The sequence below is a fragment of the Triticum dicoccoides genome, chromosome 2B (genome assembly GCF_002162155.2).
Source record: "Triticum dicoccoides isolate Atlit2015 ecotype Zavitan chromosome 2B, WEW_v2.0, whole genome shotgun sequence".
In the NCBI taxonomy this organism is placed as follows: domain Eukaryota; kingdom Viridiplantae; phylum Streptophyta; class Magnoliopsida; order Poales; family Poaceae; genus Triticum; species Triticum dicoccoides.
Window position 1 is genome coordinate 118,994,549 of NC_041383.1, and position 20,398 is coordinate 119,014,946.

Here is a 20,398-nt window from a genome sequence, read left to right on the forward strand (position 1 = left end):
AGGACCCTTTTCATCGAATCCGATCCGACTAAAGTGGGAGAGACAGACACCCGCTAGACACCTTATGCAACTAGTGCATGTCAGTCGGTGGAACCTGTCTCACGTAAGCATATGTGTAAGGTCGGTCCGGGCCACTTCATCCCACGATGCCGCCGAATCAAGATAAGACTAGTAGTGGCAAGTAAATTGACAAAATCGATGCCCATAACAACTTGTGTTCTACTTGTGCATAGAAACTACGCATAGACCTAGCTCATGATGCCACTGTTGGGGAACGTAGCAGAAATTCAAAATTTTCTATGCATCACCAAGATCAATCTATGGAGTAACTAGCAACGAGAGAGAGGGGAGTGCATCTTCATACCCTTGAAGATCGTGATGCGGAAGCGTTGCAAGAACGCGGTCGGCGGAGTCGTACACGAAGCGATTCAGATCGCGGCCAAATCCGATCTTAGCACCGAACAACGGTGCCTCCGCGTTCAACACACGTGCAGCTCGGTGATGTCTCCCGTGCCTTGATCCAACAAGGAGAGAGGGAGAGGTTGGGTAAGACTCCGTCCAGCAGCAGTACAATGGCGTGGTGGTGATGGAGGAGTGTGGCACTCCAGCAGGGCTTCACCAAGCACTGCGAGAGACGAGGAGGGAGAGGGGTAGGGCTGCGCCAAGAGAGAGGGAGACTCATGTCCTTGGCAGCCCCCAAACCCCCACTATATATAGGAGGAGGGGAGGAGGGTGCACCCCCTCTATGGTTCCCACCCCTACGGGGGCGGCAGCCCTAGATGGGATGGAGGGAGGCGGCCAAGAGGGGGAGAGAGGGGGCGCACCCTAGGGTGGGCCTTAGGCCCATCTGCGCCTAGGGTTTCCCCTCTCTCCTCTTTGCTGCGCCTTGGGCCTTGGTGGGAGGCACACCAGCCCACTCAGAGGTTGGTCCCTTCCAACTCTTGGCCCATGCAAGCCTCCGGGGCTGGTGGCCCCTCCCGGTGGACCCCCGGAACCCTTTCGGTGGTCCCGGTACATTACCGGTGACACCCGTAATACTTCCGGTGACTAAAACCTCACTTCCTATATATTATTATTTACCTCCAGACCATTCCAGAACTCCTCGTGACGTCCGGGATCTCATCCGGGACTCCGAACAACATTCGGTAACCACATACAAAACTTCCCTATACCCTAGCATCATCGAACCTTAAGTGTGTAGACCCAACGGGTTCGGGAATCATGCAGACATGACCGAGACAGCTCTCTGGCCAATAACCAACAGCGGGATATGGATACCCATGTTGGCTCCCACATGTTCCATGATGATCTCATCGGATGAACCACGATGTCAAGGATTCAAGCAATCCTGTATACAATTCCCTTTGTCAATCGGTACGTTACTTTCCCAAGATTTGATTGTCGGTATCCCAATACCTCGTTCAATCTCGTTACCGGCAAGTCACTTTACTCGTTCCGTAATGCATGATCCCATGACTAACTACATAGTCACATTGAGCTCATTATGATGATGCATTACCTAGTGGGCCCAGAGATTCCTCTCCGTCATACGGAGTGACAAATCCTAGTCTCGATTCATGCCCACCCAACAGACACTTTCAGAGATACCTGTAGTGCACCTTTATAGCCACCCAGTTATGTTGTGATGTTTGGTACACCCAAAGCATTCCTACGGTATCCGGGAGTTGCACAATCTCATGGTATAAGGAAATGATACTTGACATTAGAAAAGCTCTTAGCAAACGAACTATACGATCTTGTGCTATGCTTAGGATTGGGTCTTGTCCATCACATGATTCTCCTAATAATGTGATCCCGTTATCAATGACATCCTATGTCCATGGTCAGGAAACCATAACCATCTATTGATCATAGAGCTAGTCAACTAGAGGCTCACTAGGGACATGTTGTGGTCTATGTATTCACACATGTATTACGGTTTCCAGTTAATACAATTATAGCATGAACAATAGACAATTATCACAAACAAGGAAATATAATAATAACCATTTTATTATTGCCTCTAGGGCATATTTCCAACACTAACGCTGTTGCTGGCCCGTTGGCCGACAAGGACGGCATGGCCACCCGTGCATATCGGGCCTTCCTTTACCCCCTCATCGCCGCCCCCGGCGACCTCATGGCCATGTTGCACCGCTCTGATGACCCACAAGTGTAGGGGGTCTATCATAGTCCTTTCGATAAGTAAGAGTGTCGAACCCAACGAGGAGCAGAAGGAAATGATAAGCGGTTTTCAGTAAGGTTTTCTCTGCAAGCACTGAAATTGTAGGTAATAGGTAGTTTTGTGATAAGATAAATTGTAAAGAGTAACAAGCAACAAAAGTAAATAATGTGTAGAAAGGTGGCCCAATCCTTTTGTAGCAAAGGATAAGCCTGGACAATTTCTTATAATGAGAAAAGAGCTCCCGAGGACACATCGGAATTATCGTCAAGCTAGTTTTCATCACGCTCATATGATTCGCGTTCGGTACTTTGATAATTTGATTGTGGGTGGACTGGTGCTTGGGTACTGCCCTTACTTGGACAAGTATCCCACTTATGATTAACCCCTATTTCAAGCATCCGCAACTACAAAAGAAGTATTAAGGTAAACCTAACCACAACATTAAACATATGGGTCCAAATCAGCCCCTAACGAAGCAACCATAAACTAGGGTTTAAGCTTCTATCATTCTAGCAACCCATCATCTACTTATTACTTCCCCATGCCTTCCTCTAGGCCGTTCACATAACACCACTAGAGGAAAAGAAAACATACATCTCATCAAAATATCGAACGAATACCAAATTCACATGACTACTAATAGCAAGACTTCACCCATGTCCTCAGGAACAAATGTAACTACTCACAAAGCATATTCATGTTCATAATCAGAGGAGTAATAATATGCATTAAGGATCTGAACATATGATCTTCCACCAAGTAAACCAATTAGCATCAACTAGAAGGAGTAATCAACACTACTAGCAACCCACAGGTACCAATTTGTGGTTTTGATACAAGATTGGATAGAAGAGATGAACTAGGTTTTTGAGAGGAGATGGTGCTGGTGAAGATGTTGATGGAGATTGACCCCCTCCCGATGAGAGGATCGTTGGTGATGACGATGGTGATGATTACCCCCTCCCGGAGGGAAGTGTCCTCGGCAGAACAGCTCCGCCGGACCCCTAGATTGATTCCGCCAAGGTTCCGCCTCGTGGCAGCGGAGTTTCCTCCCGTAAGCTTGCCAACGATTTTTTCCAGGGTAAAAGCCTTCATATAGAAGAAGATGGACACCGGGGGGCCACCAGGGGCCCAGGAGACAGGGGCGCGCCCAGTAGGGGTGGGCACGCCCCCCACCCTCCTGGCCAGGGTGTGGGCCCCTTGAGGTGTTTCTTCCGCTCAATAATTCTTATTTATTCCAAAAATTAAGTTTCGTGGAGTTTCAGTATTTTTGGAGCAGTGCAGAATAGGTTTCCAATGTTTGCTCCTTTTCCAGCCAGAATTCCAGCTGCCAGCATTCCCCCTCTTCATGGTAAACCTTATAAAATAAGAGAGAATAGCCATAAGTGTTGAGATATAATGTTTAATAACAGCCCATAATGCAATAAATATTGATATAAAAGCATGATGCAAAATGGATGTGTCAACTCCCCCAAGCTTAGACCTCGCTTCTCCTCAAGCGGAAGCCGAAATCGAAAAATATGTCCACATGTTTAGAGATAGAGGTGTCGATAAAAATAAAATACGGACATGAGGGCATCATGATCATTCTTATAACAGCAACATATATAGATTTAATCATATGATTTCTTATGCTCAAGCAACGATCAATTCACAATATCAAGTATGGTTCAGAAACTTCATTGTGAACTAACAAACTATAATCTCGGTCATTGCAGCAATTGCAATTTATCATAACATCAGAAAGAGTCAATAATAGAGCTTTTCAGCAAGTCCACATACTCAACTGTCATGTAGTCTTCTACAATTGCTAACACTCACGCAATATTTGTGGTTATTAAGTTTCAGCATAACACTGAGAAAGATAGGGGCTTATTGTGTTGCCTCCCAACGTATTCACCTTTAGGTGATGTCAAAAATAATAATCCATGCTAACTTACACTCAATTGGATATATCATGATCTTGCAAACACAAGGAGCTTGCCAAATGATAAAGTGAAAAAGGGAAAGGTGAGGATCACCTTGACTCAAGCATAAAGTAAAAGCATAAAGTAAAAGATAGGCCCTTCGCAGAGGGAAGCAGAGGTTGTCATGTGCGTTTAAGGTTGGATGCACAAAATCTTAATGCAAAAGAACATCACTTTATATTGCCCCTTGTATGTGGACCTTTATTATGCAGTTCGTCGCTTTTATTACTTCCACAACAAGATCGTATAAAGCTTATTTTCTCTGCACTAATAAGTCATACATATTTAGATAGCAATTTTTATTGCCTGCAACATGACAACTTACTTGAAGGATCTTACTCAATCCATAGGTAGGTATGGTGGACTCTCATGGCAAAACTGGGTTTAAGGATATTTGGAAGCACAAGTAGTATCTCTACTTGGTGCAAGGAATTTGGCTAGCATGAGGGGGAAAGGCAAGCTCAACATGTTTTGAAGGTCAATGACAATATACTTTAACTGAGATGTGAGAAAACATAAACCATTACATTGTCTTCCTTGTCCAACGTCAACTCTTTTAGCATGTCATACTTAATGAGTGCTCCCAATCATCAAAGATGTCCAAGATAATATATTTGTATGTGAACCTCTCTTTCCTTATTACTTCCTATTAATAGAAACTATGACCAAAACTATGTTTATCAACTCTCAACAACTTTTATGCCTCATACTTTCTGTGTGTGAAGTCATTACTATCCATGAGATCGATATAAACTCTTTTATTCTTTCTACTTTCTCAAGATCATAGCAAGATAGCACAGCCCTTGACTCAACACTAATCTTTATTATAGATAGTTCACGGACTCGATTACATAAAGGGATCACAAAGCAAAACTCAGAACTACTTGATACTAAAAACTTCAATCTACTAGATTAAGATACTACTAAAAGGATCGAACTAAATAAAACTGTAAAGATAGAAGTGTGATGGTGATACGATACCGGGGCACCTCCCCCAAGCTTGGCAGTTGCCAAGGGGAGTGACCATACCCATGTGATTATGTCTCCTTCTTCACGGTTGGTGTTATGATCTTCTTGGCGATGATGCCCCTCAGGATACGGTTCTCCTCCTCGAGCTTATTGACTTGTTGTTTGAGGTCCATAATTTCTTTACGGAGCTTGCCCGTAAAGGTTAAAGCTCCCTTTACCCAAGGATGTTGCATATCTTCTGGAGAACAAGTGACGCTCTTTTTCATATTTTCATAAGAAAGAAATCTAAAGTTGGAAGGGATAACCGAATTTGGAATAGCCGATCTATGTAGTTCCCCCGTCATGAATTCTGCTTGGAGACGAGATGTAACTTCATGATCTTCCTCCATGGCATCTATCCTTTTCAAGTCGGCCTCCATCTCGTCCTCCGCTGATGGTCCAAGGTGATAAGCATCGCTATTTGATCCTGGTCCTGGTGTTGGGTGAGACACCCGGCTCTCCCCGACTGACTCTTGGGAAGACATCTTGCTCTTAATCTGCAACAGGAACAGCTCGAAACGAAAACAGAGCATATTTGCGTGATATGGTGGTCAAAACCTTCGGGAGATTATATAATGAATTTTTACCGACCAAAATACATAACGTGCAAGAAAACGGTGTCCGGGGGGCACACGAGGTGTCCACGAGACAGGGGGCGCGCCAGTAAGGGTGGGCGCGCCCTCCACCCTCGTGGAGGCCTCGTGTCCTTCCCGGACTACTTCTTTCTTCCTAAAAATTTTAAATATTCCAAAACTGATAAAAATTGCCATTGGAATTGTTTTGGAGTCGGTTTACTTACCGTACCACATACCTATTCCTTTTCGGAGTCTGAAATGTTCTGGAAAGTGTCCCTTATGCATTCCTCAGGGGTTACAGTTTCAATAATATTAGTTTCAACATTGATAGGATTACCTGAGATATAATGTTTAATTCTTTGACCATTCACCACCCTCGGACTTGTGCCTTTGAAGTTGTTGATTTTTATGGCACTAGAACGATAGACCTCCTCGATAACATAAGGACCTTCCCATTTAGAGAGAACTTTCCTGCAAAAAATCTTAAACGAGAGTTGAATAACAACACATAATCACCTACATTAAACTCACGCTTTTGTATCCTTTTGTCATGCCAGTATTTGACTTTTTCTTTGAATAGCTTGGCATTCTCATGGCCTTGGGTTCTCCATTCATCAAGTGAGCTAATGTCGAACAACCTCTTCTAACCAGTAAGTTTGAAGTCATAGTTAACCTCTTCTAACAACATGCTTTATGCTCAAGTTCTAGAGGTAAATGACAAGCTTTTCCATAAACCGTCTTATATGGAGACATACCCATAGGATTTTTGTATGCAGTTCTATAGGCCCATAATGCAACATCAAGTTTTTTGGACCAGTTCTTTCTAGATCTATTCATAGTCATTTGCAAAATTAATTTGAGCTCTCTATTGCTCAAGTCTACTTGACCACTAGACTGGGAGTGATAAGGAGATGCGATTCTATGATTAACATCATACTTAGCAAGCATCTCACGGAAAGCACCATGAATAAAATGTGAACCACCATCAGTCATAAGATATCTAGGGACTCCAAACCTCAGAAAAATAACTTCTTTAAGAATTTTAATAGAAGTGTTATGATCAGCACTACTAGTTGGAATAGCTTCTACCCACTTAGTAACGTAATCAGCAGCAACTAAAATATGTGTGTAACTATTAGAGGCAGGAAAGGGTCCCATATAATCAAAGCCCCAAACATCAAATGGTTCAATAACAAGAGAATAATTCATAGGCATTTCTTGACGTCTACTAATATTACTAACTCTTTGACATTCATCACAAGATAAGACAAACTTACGAGCATCTTTGAAGAGAGTAGGCCAATAAAAACCAGATTGCAGTACCTTATGTGTAGTTCTATCTCCAACATGGTGTCCTCCATAGGATTCAGAGTGACACTTGCATAGGATTTGTTCCTGTTCTTGCTCAGGTACACAACGTCTAATAACACCATCTACTCCTTTTTTAAGGTGTGGGTCATCCCAAAAGTAATTTCTTAAATCATAAAAGAACTTTTTCTTTTGCTGGTATGTGAAACTAGGAGGTATAAACTTGGCAACAATGTAATTAGCATAATCAGCATACCACGGAGCAGTACAAGAAGCATTAATGACCGCTAATTGTTCATCAAGAAAGCTATCATCAATAGGCAGTGGGTCATCAAGAACATGCTCTAACCTAGACAAGTTGTCTGCAACGGGGTTCTCAGCTCCCTTTCTATCTATAATATGCAAATCAAATTCTTGGAGCAAGAGAACCCATCTAATGAGTCTAGGCTTAGCGTCTTTCTTTTCCATAAGATATTTAATAGCAGCATGATCAGTGTGAATAGTAACTTTGGAATCAACAATATAAGGTTTAAACTTATCACATGCAAACACAACTGCTAAGAACTCTTTTTCAGTAGTAGCATAATTTCTCTGGGCAGTATCAAGAGTCTTACTAGCATACTGGATAACATTCAATTTCTTATCAACTATTTGCCCTAGAACAGCACCTATAGCATAATCACTAGCATCACACATAATTTCAAAAGGTAAATTCCAATCAGGTGGCTGAACAATAGGTGCAGTGATCAAAGCTTTCTTAAGTATTTCAAATGCTTGTACACAATCATCATCAAAGACAAAAGGAATATCTTTTTGCAATAAATTAGTCAGAGGCCTAGAGATTTTAGAAAAGTCCTTAATGAACCTCCTATAAAAACCGGCATGACCAAGGAAACTTCTTATACCTTTTATGTCCTTGGGACATGGGATCTTTTCAATAGCATCAACTTTAGCTTTGTCAACTTCAATACCTCTCTCGGAGATCTTATGCCCCAAGACAATGCCTTCATTAACCATAAAGTGACACTTTTCCCAATTCAGGACGAGACTAGTGTCTTCGCACCTCTGCAAAACTCGATCAAGGTTGCTCAAGCAATCATCAAAAGAGGATCCATAAACGGAGAAATCATCCATGAATACCTCACAAATCTTTTCACAAAAGTCAAAGAATATAGCCATCATACATCTTCGAAAGGTAGCAGGTGCATTACATAAACCAAAAGGCATATGTCTATAAGCAAAGGTACCAAAAGGGCAAGTAAAAGTAGTTTTTGATTGATCCTTAGCTGATACAGGTATTTGAGAGAAACCAGAATAACCATCTAGAAATCAAAAATGCATGTGTTTGGATAGTCTTTCTAGCATTTGATCAATAAAAGGAAAAGGGTAATGATCTTTCTTAGTAGCTTTATTTAATTTACGGAAATCAATTACCATCCTATAACTTGTAATAATTCTTTGCGGGATCAATTCATCATTATCATTAGGAACAACGGTAATACCTCCCTTTTTAAGAACACAGTGGACAGGGCTTACCCATTCACTATCAGCAACGGGATAAATTATACCTGCCTCAAGGAGCTTTAGTATCTCCTTTCTTACCACTTCTTTCATCTTGGGATTCAGTCGTCGTTGAGGATCTCTAACTGGTTTAGCATCAGCCTCCAAATTAATTTTGGGTTGGCATAACGTGGGACTAATGCCCTTAAGATCATCCAGAGTATATCCAATAGCAGCGCGGTGCTTCTCCAGAGTTTTCAATAATCTTTCTTCTTCTTGCTCTGAAAGGTAAGCACTAATAATAACAGGATATATTTTCTTTTCATCAAGATAAGCATACTTAAGGTTATCAGGTAATGGTTTGAGTTCAAACACAAGATCACCCTTGGGTGGAGGGGGATCCCCAAAAATTTCAACGGGAAGGTTGTGTTTCAGGATAGGTTCCTGTTTAAGGAACACTTCATCTATTCCCCTTCTTTCCTTCATAAACATTTCGTTTTCATGGTCTAGCAAATATTGTTCTAACAGATCAGTAGGAGGTACAGCAATGGAAGCAAGACCAATAATCTCATCCTTACTAGGTGATTCTCTATCACGAGGTTGTCTATGAAACTTAGAAAAATTAAACTCATGAGACATACCCTCTAAGCCAATTGTAACAGTATCCTTTTCACAATCGATCTTAGCATTAACAGTATTCAAGAAGGGTCTACCAAAAATAATGGGGCAAAAATCATCTTGTGGGGAACCAAGAACAAGGAAATCAGCAAGATATTTGACCTTCCCACACAATACTTCAACATCTCTAACAATCCCGAATGGCTTAATAGTATCCCTATTAGCAAGCTTGATAGTAACATCTATATCTTCCAATTCAACGGGTGCAATGTCGTGCATAATTTCTTCATATAAGTCATAGGGTATTGCACTAGCACTGGCACCCATATCACATAAGCCATGATAACAATGATCTCCTATTTTAACAGAAATAACAGGCATGCCTACCACAGGTCTATGTATCTTAGCATCTAGTCTAGCAATATTAGCAGTCTCACCACAGAAATAAATTACATGCCCATCTAAATTATCATCCAAGAGATCTTTAACCATAGCAATATTAGGTTCAACTCTGATTTGCTCAGGAGGTGTATAAGTCTTAGTATTACTCTTACGAACAACAGCCGAAGTTTTAGCATGATCCTTTATCCTAACGGGAAAAGGGGGTTTCTCAACATAAGTAGTAGGAACAATAGGATCACTATAGGTGACAGTCTTTTCTTCAACTGTAATAGGTGCAACTACTTTGACTTCAACGGGAGGATTATATTTATACCACTTCTCCTTAGGGAGATCAACGTCAGTAGCAAAAGATTCACAGAAAGAAGCTACTATCTCAGAGTCAAGTCCATACTTAGTGCTAAATCCACGAAAAGCATCGGTATCCATAAAAGATTTAACACAATCGAACTTAGGTGTCATACCTGACTCCTTACCATCATCGGAACCCCAATCTTCAGAGTTGCGTTTAATTCTTTCCAATAAGTCCCATTTGAAATCAATAGTCTTCAACATATAAGAACCAGCACAGGAAGTATCGAGCAGGTTGCGATCATTAAGAGAAAGCCGAGCATAAATCATTTCTCTGGAGAGCTCATGATTGGGGCATGAATATAACATTGATTTAAGCCTCCCCCAAGCTTGAGCGATGCTTTCTCCTTCGCGAGGCCAGAAATTATATATGTAATTACGATCACGATGAACAAGATGCATAGGATAGAACTTCTGGTGAAATTCCAACTTCAATCGTTTATAATTCCAAGATCTCGTATCATCACATAGCCTATACCATGTCAATGCATCTCCCTTCAAAGATAAAGGGAAGACCTTCCTTTTGACAACATCATCGGGAATACCTGCAAGCTTAAATAATCCACAGACTTCATCCACAAAGATAAGGTGTAAATCGGGATGCAATGTTCCATCTCCTGCAAATGGATTAGCTAGCAGTTTCTCTATCATACCCGAAGGAATCTCAAAGTAAATATTTTCAAATAGTTCAGTAGGTTGAGGAGCAACTCTTTGCTCTTTTGGTCGGGGTGAAGATACCCCAAACAAGCCCCTGAAAGGATTAGTTTCCATAGTGACAAGTAACAGAAAATTTCAGCATACTTTATAAATGTTTCCTTACAAAGTTCCACTCACCAAGAACGCTACGCTCCTCGGCAATGGCGCCAGGAAAGAGTCTTGATGACCCACAAGTGTCGGGGATCTATCATAGTCCTTTCAATAAGTAAGAGTGTCGAACCCAACGAGGAGCAGAAGGAAATGATAAGCGGTTTTCAGTAAGGTTTTCTCTGCAAGCACTGAAATTGTAGGTAATATGTAGTTTTGAGATAAGATAAATTGTAAAGAGTAACAAGCAATAAAAGTAAATAAAGTGCAGCAAGGTGGCCCAATCCTTTTGTAGCAAAGGATAAGCCTAGACAATTTCTTATAATGAGAAAAGAGCTCCCGAGGACACATGGGAATTATCATCAAGCTAGTTTTCATCACGCTCATATGATTCACGTTCGGTACTTTGATAATTTGATATGTGGGTGGACCGGTGCTTGGGTACTGCCCTTACTTGGACAAGTATCCCACTTATGATTAACCCCTATTGCAAGCATCTGCAACTACAAAAGAAATATTAAGGTAAACCTAACCACAACATTAAACATATGGGTCCAAATCAGCCACTAACAAAGAACCGCATAAAGTAGGGTTTAAGCTTCTGTCATTCTAGCAACCCATCATCTACTTATTACTTCCCCATGCCTTCCTCTAGGCCCAAATAATGGTGAAGTGTCATGTAGTCGACATTCACATAACACCACTAGAGGAAAAGACAACATACATCTCATCAAAATATCGAACGAATACCAAATTCACATGACTACTAATAGCAAGACTTCACCCATGTCCTCAGGAACAAACGTAACTACTCACAAAGCATATTCATGTTCATAATCAGAGGAGTAATAATATGCATTAAGGATCTGAACATATCATCTTCCACCAAGTAAACCAATTAGCATCAACTACAAGGAGTAATCAACACTACTAGCAACCCACAGGTACCAATTTGTGGTTTTGATACAAGATTGGATACAAGAGATGAACTAGGGTTTTGAGAGGAGATGGTGCTGGTGAAGATGTTGATGGAGATTGACCCCCTCCAGATGAGAGGATCGTTGGTGATGACGATGGTGATGATTTCCCCCTCCCAGAGGGAAGTGTCCCCGACAGAATAGCTCCGCCGGAGCCCTAGATTGATTCCGCCAAGGTTCCGCCTCGTGGCGGTGGAGTTTCGTTCCGTAAGCTTGCCCACGATTTTTTCCAGGGTAAAAGCCTTCATATAGCAGAAGATGGACACCGGGGGGCCACCAGGGGGCCCAGGAGACAGGGGGTGCGCCCAGTAGGGGTGGGCGCGCCCCCCACCCTCCTAGCCAGGGTGTGGGCCCCTGAGTATTTCTTTCGCTCAATAATTCTTACTTATTCCAAAAATAAGTTTCGTGGAGTTTCAGGATTTTTGGAGCAGTGCAGAATAGGTTTCCAATGTTTGGTCCTTTTCCAGCCAGAATTCCAACTGTCGGCATTCCCCCTCTTCATGGTAAACCTTGTAAAATAAGAGAGAATAGCCATAAGTGTTGAGATATAATGTGTAATAACAGCCCATAATGCAATACATATTGATATAAAAGCATGATGCAAAATGGACGTATCACTCTCCGTCAAGCCCAAGTTCATCAAGTGTGCCGCCTTCTACCTCCCCACTGCCGAGCAGATCACGCATGATGATGAGCACCGGGATTGCCTTTGCTCTGTCTGCTTGCGGTGGATGCCCACAAGCCTCACATCATCGTCTCCTTCGACCCCGAATGCATGGCGTTCTCCTTCAAGCTTGAGCTCAGCCACTACCGTACTGCTGCTGGGGTCATACCAGTGAATGCGGTCGCGATGGGCGACGGTTACTTTCCGTCCTTCAACCTGTGCTCCGATCTGCTAGCGCGGGAGACCTGCCGTTCCTTGTTGTTCAAATTCTGGCCAGAAGGGAGCGACGACCGGGCTTGTGCTCGTACCCTGCCTCTGCTGCGTGCTGTGGAGAGCCGGCACCTGCTCAAGCCAGTTGTGCCCGTTGGGCTTTTGCCCGCTGCGGGCCCGCTTCTCTCATTTTGGGAGACTGCGGTCCTGCCGGGGGACGCCTACTACTCCGCCTAGGCCCGTGTCCAGGCCCACATGGTTCTTGCTGCTCGGGCCATCTGCTCCCGGCCCATCAAGCATCTCCCCCCAAACGGCGATGGCTTGTTGCCTTGCGGTCATTTATCGCCTGTGGTGGCCACGGATCTCAAGCACGGGGCTTGTGTGCTGCTCCCCTCTCAGGTGGCGGCGGCCTTCTGCAGCTGCCGGGCGCCGCCCCTCGAGCCCGGCGTGGATGACCTGCTTTCCTCCCCGCCTATGCTGCAGTTGCTGGATCCAAGCTCTGTGGTGGCTGGCTCGTCGCGGCTGGCTTCTGCCTTGGAGGAGGCGCCTCTGGATCTGATGGCCACGCCTCCACCCTTCGCCGGTTGCGCTCTGGTTCCGGCCCCCTCCGGTTTGCTGCCGGCAGCGCAGGATGGCGAGTGGGGTGTCGGGGCAAGCCGGTCTACTGTCGCGCTCCTCCTTCTCTGCGCCGCAACGCCAGGATTCTCAGGTTATACAACGGGGGGCAGGTTGGATCCGTCGAGCGAGCGTCCAAGAGGAAGGCCAGAGCTGCGGGCTCCTCTTCCAGCTCTAGATCTGCTACGGGGAGGCGCTCTGCTTCTCCTGGCGGACGCCGCAAGAAGTCCAAGGTTCCGGTGGTTGCTGACCTCCTGGAGCTCCCCCTCTCCGCAACTCCGAGGCCTCTGACAAAGGGCAAGCTCAAGAAGCTGGCTAAATGCTACGATCTCAATGCCAATGCCATCCTCTCCCACGCCCTGGCTCAGGATGATACGGCCGCTTCCGTTGGGGCTGCGAGGTCATTCCCGATTGACATATCTTCTGCTTCTTCTGTGGGTGACGGCTATGTTCATGATGTCTAGGCCTATGTTGTCTCTTGCTCGGGCCTTAGGGTTTCTCTGCCATGTACTCCTCCCGCTTTCTTCTGTAGCTGCATGTAGTTGTGGTAGTATGCATGTTCCACCCCTTCCGTTCTATCTGCATTTCTTCTTCAGGCTATACCGTACTTGCTTTCTGTTTTCCGCCGTTCGGGCGCCTTCCTATGCATGCTTAGTGAGCTTTAGGCTCCTCTGCCTTTGCACGTTTATTTCGAATCATGTTCTTCTCGCATGCGAGTTGCTGTATTGTTTGTTTATCAATGAAACTACTTGACTGGAATGTTAGAGGCCACGGGGATGAGGACAAGTGTTCTTTGGTTCGTAATGCGATAACCTCTTGTCGTCCTAGTGTGGTTTGTTTGCAGGAAACCAAACTGGATTCTATTTCTACGAGGAAGATGGGTGCCTTCCTAACAGCTTATCTTGATGATCATGTGTTTGTCCCGTCCGCTGGTTCGGCCGGGGTCTCTTGGTGGCCTGGGATTCTGCTGCTATTTCTGGTCAGCTTGTGGTTGCGCACAGGTTTCATATCACCATGCGGCTGGTCTCTACTGCTAGCCATGATTCTTTCTTGCTTACAAGTGTGTATGCTCCCTGCCATGATCATGAACGCTCTCTCTTCCTCGAGACGGTTAGCTCTGCGGTCGGCATGATTTCAGAGCCTTGGATGATTGTGGGGGACTTGAACATGTACCGTTCTGAGCATGAACAGTTTCGTGGTCGTATCAACTAGTCCATGATGGAGTTGTTTAATGGATGGATTCGGGAGCACAGGATGGATGAAGTTGATATCAGCAACAGGCAGTTCACCTGGTCGAACAAGCGCGGTTGTCCCACCCTGGTTCGCCTGGACAGGGTTTTGGTGAACACAGATTGGCTCCTGGGATTTGTTCAGACAACTGCTTCGGCTGTCCCTGCTGTTACCTCGGATCATATTCCAATTCTGGTTTAGTTTAGTTCTGGGACAGGGAAGAGCAAGTTGTTCCGTATGGAGAACCATTGGCTGGTCATGGAGGACACGAGGAAGATCATCTCAGCGGGCTGGTCCAAGGGTACCAGGCCGTTCCACTCTTCTGCTTCTCTTATCAGTTTAAAGATGAGGCGTGTTCATGCGGGGTTGCGCGAGTGGAAGCGTAATCGTCCTGGTCTGGTTCTGCTTATCAACAACAACAACAACAACAACTTGGTGGTTGATTATTTGAATGTAGTGGAAGAGAGACGTAGGATGTCTATGCTTGAGGTGGTGCTACGGGGCTTTGCATCTGCCAAGGCTGAGCAGCTTATCTTATGGCAAACAGCTATGTGGCGCAGGCGCGCTAAGTTAAGATGGTGCGTTTCTGGTGATGAGAGTAACATGTTTTTCCATGCTGCTGCCAACTGTCACGCCAGGCGTAATAAGATCGGGGTTTTGGTTCATGAGGGAGTTGAGTTTTATGATGATCAGCTCAAGCTACAACTTGCCACTAGTTACTATGCAGGTATCTTGGGACATCCTTCCCCGATGCTGCCAACAGTTCAGCTTCACTCCCTCTATGATCATATGGATATGTCCTGCCTCGACCATGAGTTTTCTTGGGCTGAAATCCTGGAAGCAATAAATCACTCTCCTAGCAACCGTAGCCCGGGTCCGGGTGGGTTCACAAATGAGTTCTATAAGTCCTTCCACAACATCCTCAAGGTTGACTTGCAGTGTTTCTTCTCAGACTTGTATCACAACCGAGTGGACCTCTTTGGTATTAACACGGCTTTCATCACTCTTTTGCCAAAAAAAGGAAACGCCTCTTGACATACGTGACTACCGTCCTATTTCCATGGTCCACAACATGCCGAAACTAGCAAGCAAGGTTCTCACCCGTAGGTTGCAGCGTCAGATGCCTGAGTTGATTCACCCATTGCAGTCTGGCTTTGCTAAGGGCAGGTCTATTGTGGAAAAAAATTCCATGGCAGCCGATCTGATTCAGAGTGCTCATAAGCGACGCTTGCCTATGATTCTTCTGAAGTTGGACTTCAGGAAAGCGTTCGGCAGCTGCATTTCCAACATTATGGAGGCACGGGGCTTCCCCCGCAGATGGATTGGTTGGGTTTCTTCTCTCCTGCACACCTCCAGCTCTAGAGTCATGGTCAATGGTGAGCTTGGGGACCCGATCGTCTCCAGGAGAGGGTTCAGGCAGGGTGATTCATTGTCTCCATATTTGTTCATTTTGGTGGTTGATGTGTTGCAGCATATGTGTTGTGTTGCATTTGAGGCCGGGAGTTTGGTTCACCATTTAGGCTCCGACAGGTTGTTTCCGGTGCTGCAGTATGCTGACGACACTTTGCTTCTCTTTCAGGCAGCATACAGCAGGCCATTGTTATCCAGGATATCCTGGCAGCATTCACAGATTTTACCGGCCTGCACATAAACTTTGACAAGAGAACTTTGGTTCCTATTGGGCTGGACGCCGTCACCACGTCTGAGATTGCTTCTCTGTTCGGCTGCCCGGTTTCTTCCTTCCCATGCACTTACCTCGAGCTCCCCTTATCTTTGCATAAGATCACACATGGCATGCTGCTGCCAGTAATCCACAAGGTTGACAAGCAACTGTCAGGTTGGTTAGCTACTCTTTTATCCTGGGGTGGTCGGCTAACGCAGCTGAACTCTGTGCTGGCTGCCATTCCAAGCTACTATATGACATGCTTCCCTTGGCCCAAGGAGTCTCTTACAAAGCTGAACAATCTCTTTCGAGCATTCTTCTGGCAAGGCAAGAACAGCGTACGGGGTGGCCAATGCTTGGTGGCATGGGATTACGTGATTATGCCGCGGTGTTCTGGTGGCTAGGTGTGCGTGATGTGGCTGCTCATAATCAAGCACTGTTGTGCAAGTTTGCGGCCAAGGTTCTGCAGCCCTCTGATATCCCTTGTTTCCAGTGGTTTGCTGCACAATATTGCAATGGTTGCATGGGCTTTGGAGTTCACAGTAGGGATACGCCTATCAGGAAAGGTTTCAAATGCTTCATTCCCATGGTTCTCTATGCATCCAGAGGCTCTCTGGGCAATGGATGCGATCTCTCCTTTTGGCATGACAAGCGGTTAGATGCGGGGCGACTCTTCCAAGTGCTGCCGACTCTATACACCTTTGCAAAGGACAGTAACTGCTCGGTTGCTTCGCAACTCTCTGTTGATGGTGTCTGGGATGTTCAGCTGCACCCTAATTAACCTCACAAGATTTGCTACCCAGGAGCTCCACCACCTGTACTCCCTTCTGCTGGGCATTCAACCTGTCTCTCACAACCGAGACAACCGTTCTTCGTCCGTCTACGACAAGGTCTTGAGCACTTCGTACTTTTATCACCTACTCACTTTTCGGGGGGTGGACGGCAGTTTCAACATGTGGGTTGGGGACCCCATTATTCCACTTAAGTACCGGATCTTCTTATGGTTGACCTTCTGGGGGCGTCTGAACACGAGGGATAACACGATCATGAAGAACTGAACCTCGGTGGTCTCTCATGCTGACTGTGATATCTGCCCGGCCCGCGAGTCCATCGATAATATCATCTTGCGATGCTCTCTCGCCGCTACACTCTGGGACAGGTTTGGTTTGGAGGACTCTGCTTCACGCTCTGCTGATCTGCTGGAGTTTATGCACATGTGCGACACACTAGCCGTCATCAGCTGCTTGGCATGTCCTTGTCGCTGCTGCTGCTGTCACTCTTTGGCATGCCTGGAATGATAGGGTGTTCAACGGCAAAATCTGGTCTCCAACGTATGCACGGTTGTACGCTTCAAATCTTCTCAAGCTATGGAGTCATCGGGCAAGGAGTCCGGACCACAAACAGGCCGTCCTGCTTTGACTGCATAGCTAGTTTACAAGCATAATGTAGCTCAGGATGCTGATGTGCCTGTTCATCCACTCATTTTCTTTCTTCTCCTAATTCTGTTTTCATTCGACAGGCAGCTTATGGCCTATGCACCTTGGTGCAGAATATAAGCTTCATGTAATGGACCTACAGTCTCGGGGCTACGGCCTATTTTGAAATATATAAGGTAGAACGAAATCTACCTTTCATTTCAAAAAAAAAGTATTAAAGACCTCTACTATAGAAACATTTCTTCTTGATAGAAGAACGCGTCCCCCCTTCTGATTTCCATTAAAGAAAAACCAAAGCAGTTCAATCTTACAAGAGCATGAGTCCATCTACTACTACTGCTGCTAAAAAGACTAGACGAGCTCAAAACCTCCCCTACATTACATCAGGAAGGACAGGGCACATCACCAGGGATCTACTATAGAAACAAGAATTGCATTGTACATCGTCTAATTGTGAACTGGCTAAGTCTCAGACTGGACTCTCTGACTGTCCTCGGACTCCTTGGTCTTCATGAATCTCCTGTGCTCCAGCTGCTTCATCTCGCCGGTGTTCAAGGGGTCGAAACCGCACCGGTAGAAGCTGCACGCACGAACCATTCGGAGTTCGACAAAACGTCAGCGATCAAGTGCATCATGCCAACATTCAGTTCTAACAAGCCAAAGAAGAAAAGAAAACAGGGGACACGCACCTTCCGTCCGTGCCGACGATGAGGATGATGTTGGCGTGCTGCCGGCAGAACTCCACCGCGTACTCGACGCCCTCACGGAGCCGGACCTGCGCCAGAGACCACTCTGAGCTGAAGTAACTCGGCAAGTAACCTGCAAGAGATGCACGCAGAAGTACTTCAGTTTTTCAGTTTTTCAGTCTTGTAGGAGAACAGGTGTTGCACCTTTCAAGAACGATGGCAGTAATGATCCCTGCTTGGCTGCTGCCGGTGCAGGAGGAGACGCCGCTGCTCGTGACGGGGCCACCGGGAGGGCATTGCCGTCGCCGCCCTCCGTTGTCGAGGTTGCTTTGTCGACGCTGGCGACGGGGAAAACGTGGACCGTCCCCTTGTCGCTGGAAACGGCCAACCATCTGGAGTCCGGCGAGAAGGTGATGCAGTGGATGTCTGCTCTATCGATGCCTCTCCTTAGCTGCACGTACGCATGCAGCAAGTCAAGAACACGGCCGAACACGAAGATCGAAGCACACAGAAGTAAGGTATGTACTTCCTCCGCCACGTTCATTTGAGCGACAAATAATTTCGAATGGAGGGAGCATATGCTTTGTTCGTCCAGTAAATACCGTGACAAGAGGCAAAACGACTCTGATGTAACTGATTTGAAAATATTGTACCCCGAAAAGGTAGATTTGCAAGGACAAAAACAACTAAAATACTGGCAGCGTAACGAGAGGTAGTAGCGGTGGATACCTCTTGGACCATGGCGCCGTCGTCGGTGGTGAAGATGCGCACGAGCGTGCCCTTTGATCCGGCTGTGGCGAGCAGCCGGCCGTCGCGGGAGAGCGCGATGCACGACAGGCTGGACGCGTGCGCGTGCACGTCGACGCTGCCGGGCTTGCTCTCCTCGTCCCAGAAGTAGATCGCGTGGTGCTCGGCTGCGCCCTCGACGGCGCCTGTCGTCCGGGTCACAACGGCCACGCGCGATCGCGTTAACAGCCCGGCGGAGGTCACGACGACGCCGGGCGAGGCGACGGCGTCGGACTTGTAGTGGACACGCTCGACCTTCTCGTCGCAGGAGAAGACGTGGAACCCGGTGGCCGTGGACGCGACGAAGTGGGATGCGCCGCTGCTGAAGGCGACGTGGACGATCGGGGAGTCGGCTTCGGCGGTGGCCGCGGGGGACGACGACGAAGGCGCCATGGTCGTTCAATCAAAGTCGAAACCTAGCTAGCTACGTGATGAATCGATCAGCACGGCGGCGACGACGTACTTACCCTGGGCGTCCGTGACCGTGATTTAAGCCGCTCGTACGGAATTTGGTGACCATAACTACGTCGAACCGACCGTGATTTAAGGGCCATGTTTGTTTCATAAGTCCTAGGACTTTTTAAATTCCAACTTATAAGTCATAAGTCCCTACCTGTTTATTTACAGGGACTTATAAGTGCTGTATCCCTACCTGTTTGTTTAGAGGGACTTATAAGTCCATGTTGCACCGCTACAACGAGGCTCAGGAGAGGGCCTGTCCGGCGATTGGAGGCACCGCTGCAACGAACCGAGGCGGGGCGGCGACAGGGCGGCGAACCGAGGCAGAACGAACCGAGGCGGGGCGGCGACGGGGCGAGAGGCGGGGCGGCAGCGGCGATTGGACCGAGAGGCAGGCGGCATGCGGGGAACGAGCCTGGAGCGACGCGGGGTAGGTCAGGCCCGGGATAAGTCCCAATAAGCTCCTCTCTGAGAGTCTTATTTGATAAGTCCCAAATCATCACAATAAGTCCCTTGTGTTTGGTTTAGGTGGGACTTATAGGGACTTTTTTAAGTCCCTAAACCAATAAGTCCCTGGAAACAAACACCCTCTAAGCTTTGCATGTTTGGTCCTGCAAAAAAGAAACTTTGCATGGTTGGAGCCGGACTCTGTAACTTGCAGCGCACACGTAAGCGGACTACAACTGTCCACGAAATCCACCCGGTATCAAAACAAAAAGAGTTTGTCTAGGATACATAGTTATGTCACATCTAACCTCATGTTCACTCTGTTTGTGGTTTATTTTGTATCTAGTTTTTTTTGTTTCTTATTACTGTATTATATATTTATGGGAGCTTAGATGTGACATCCTTAAAAAAGCATGATGTAATCTAAAAAAAATCTAGATGTAAATTAGACAAATTGAAACAAAAATGCTAGGCGTACGGGAAATTTTTACAAGAATTAACAGATTAACC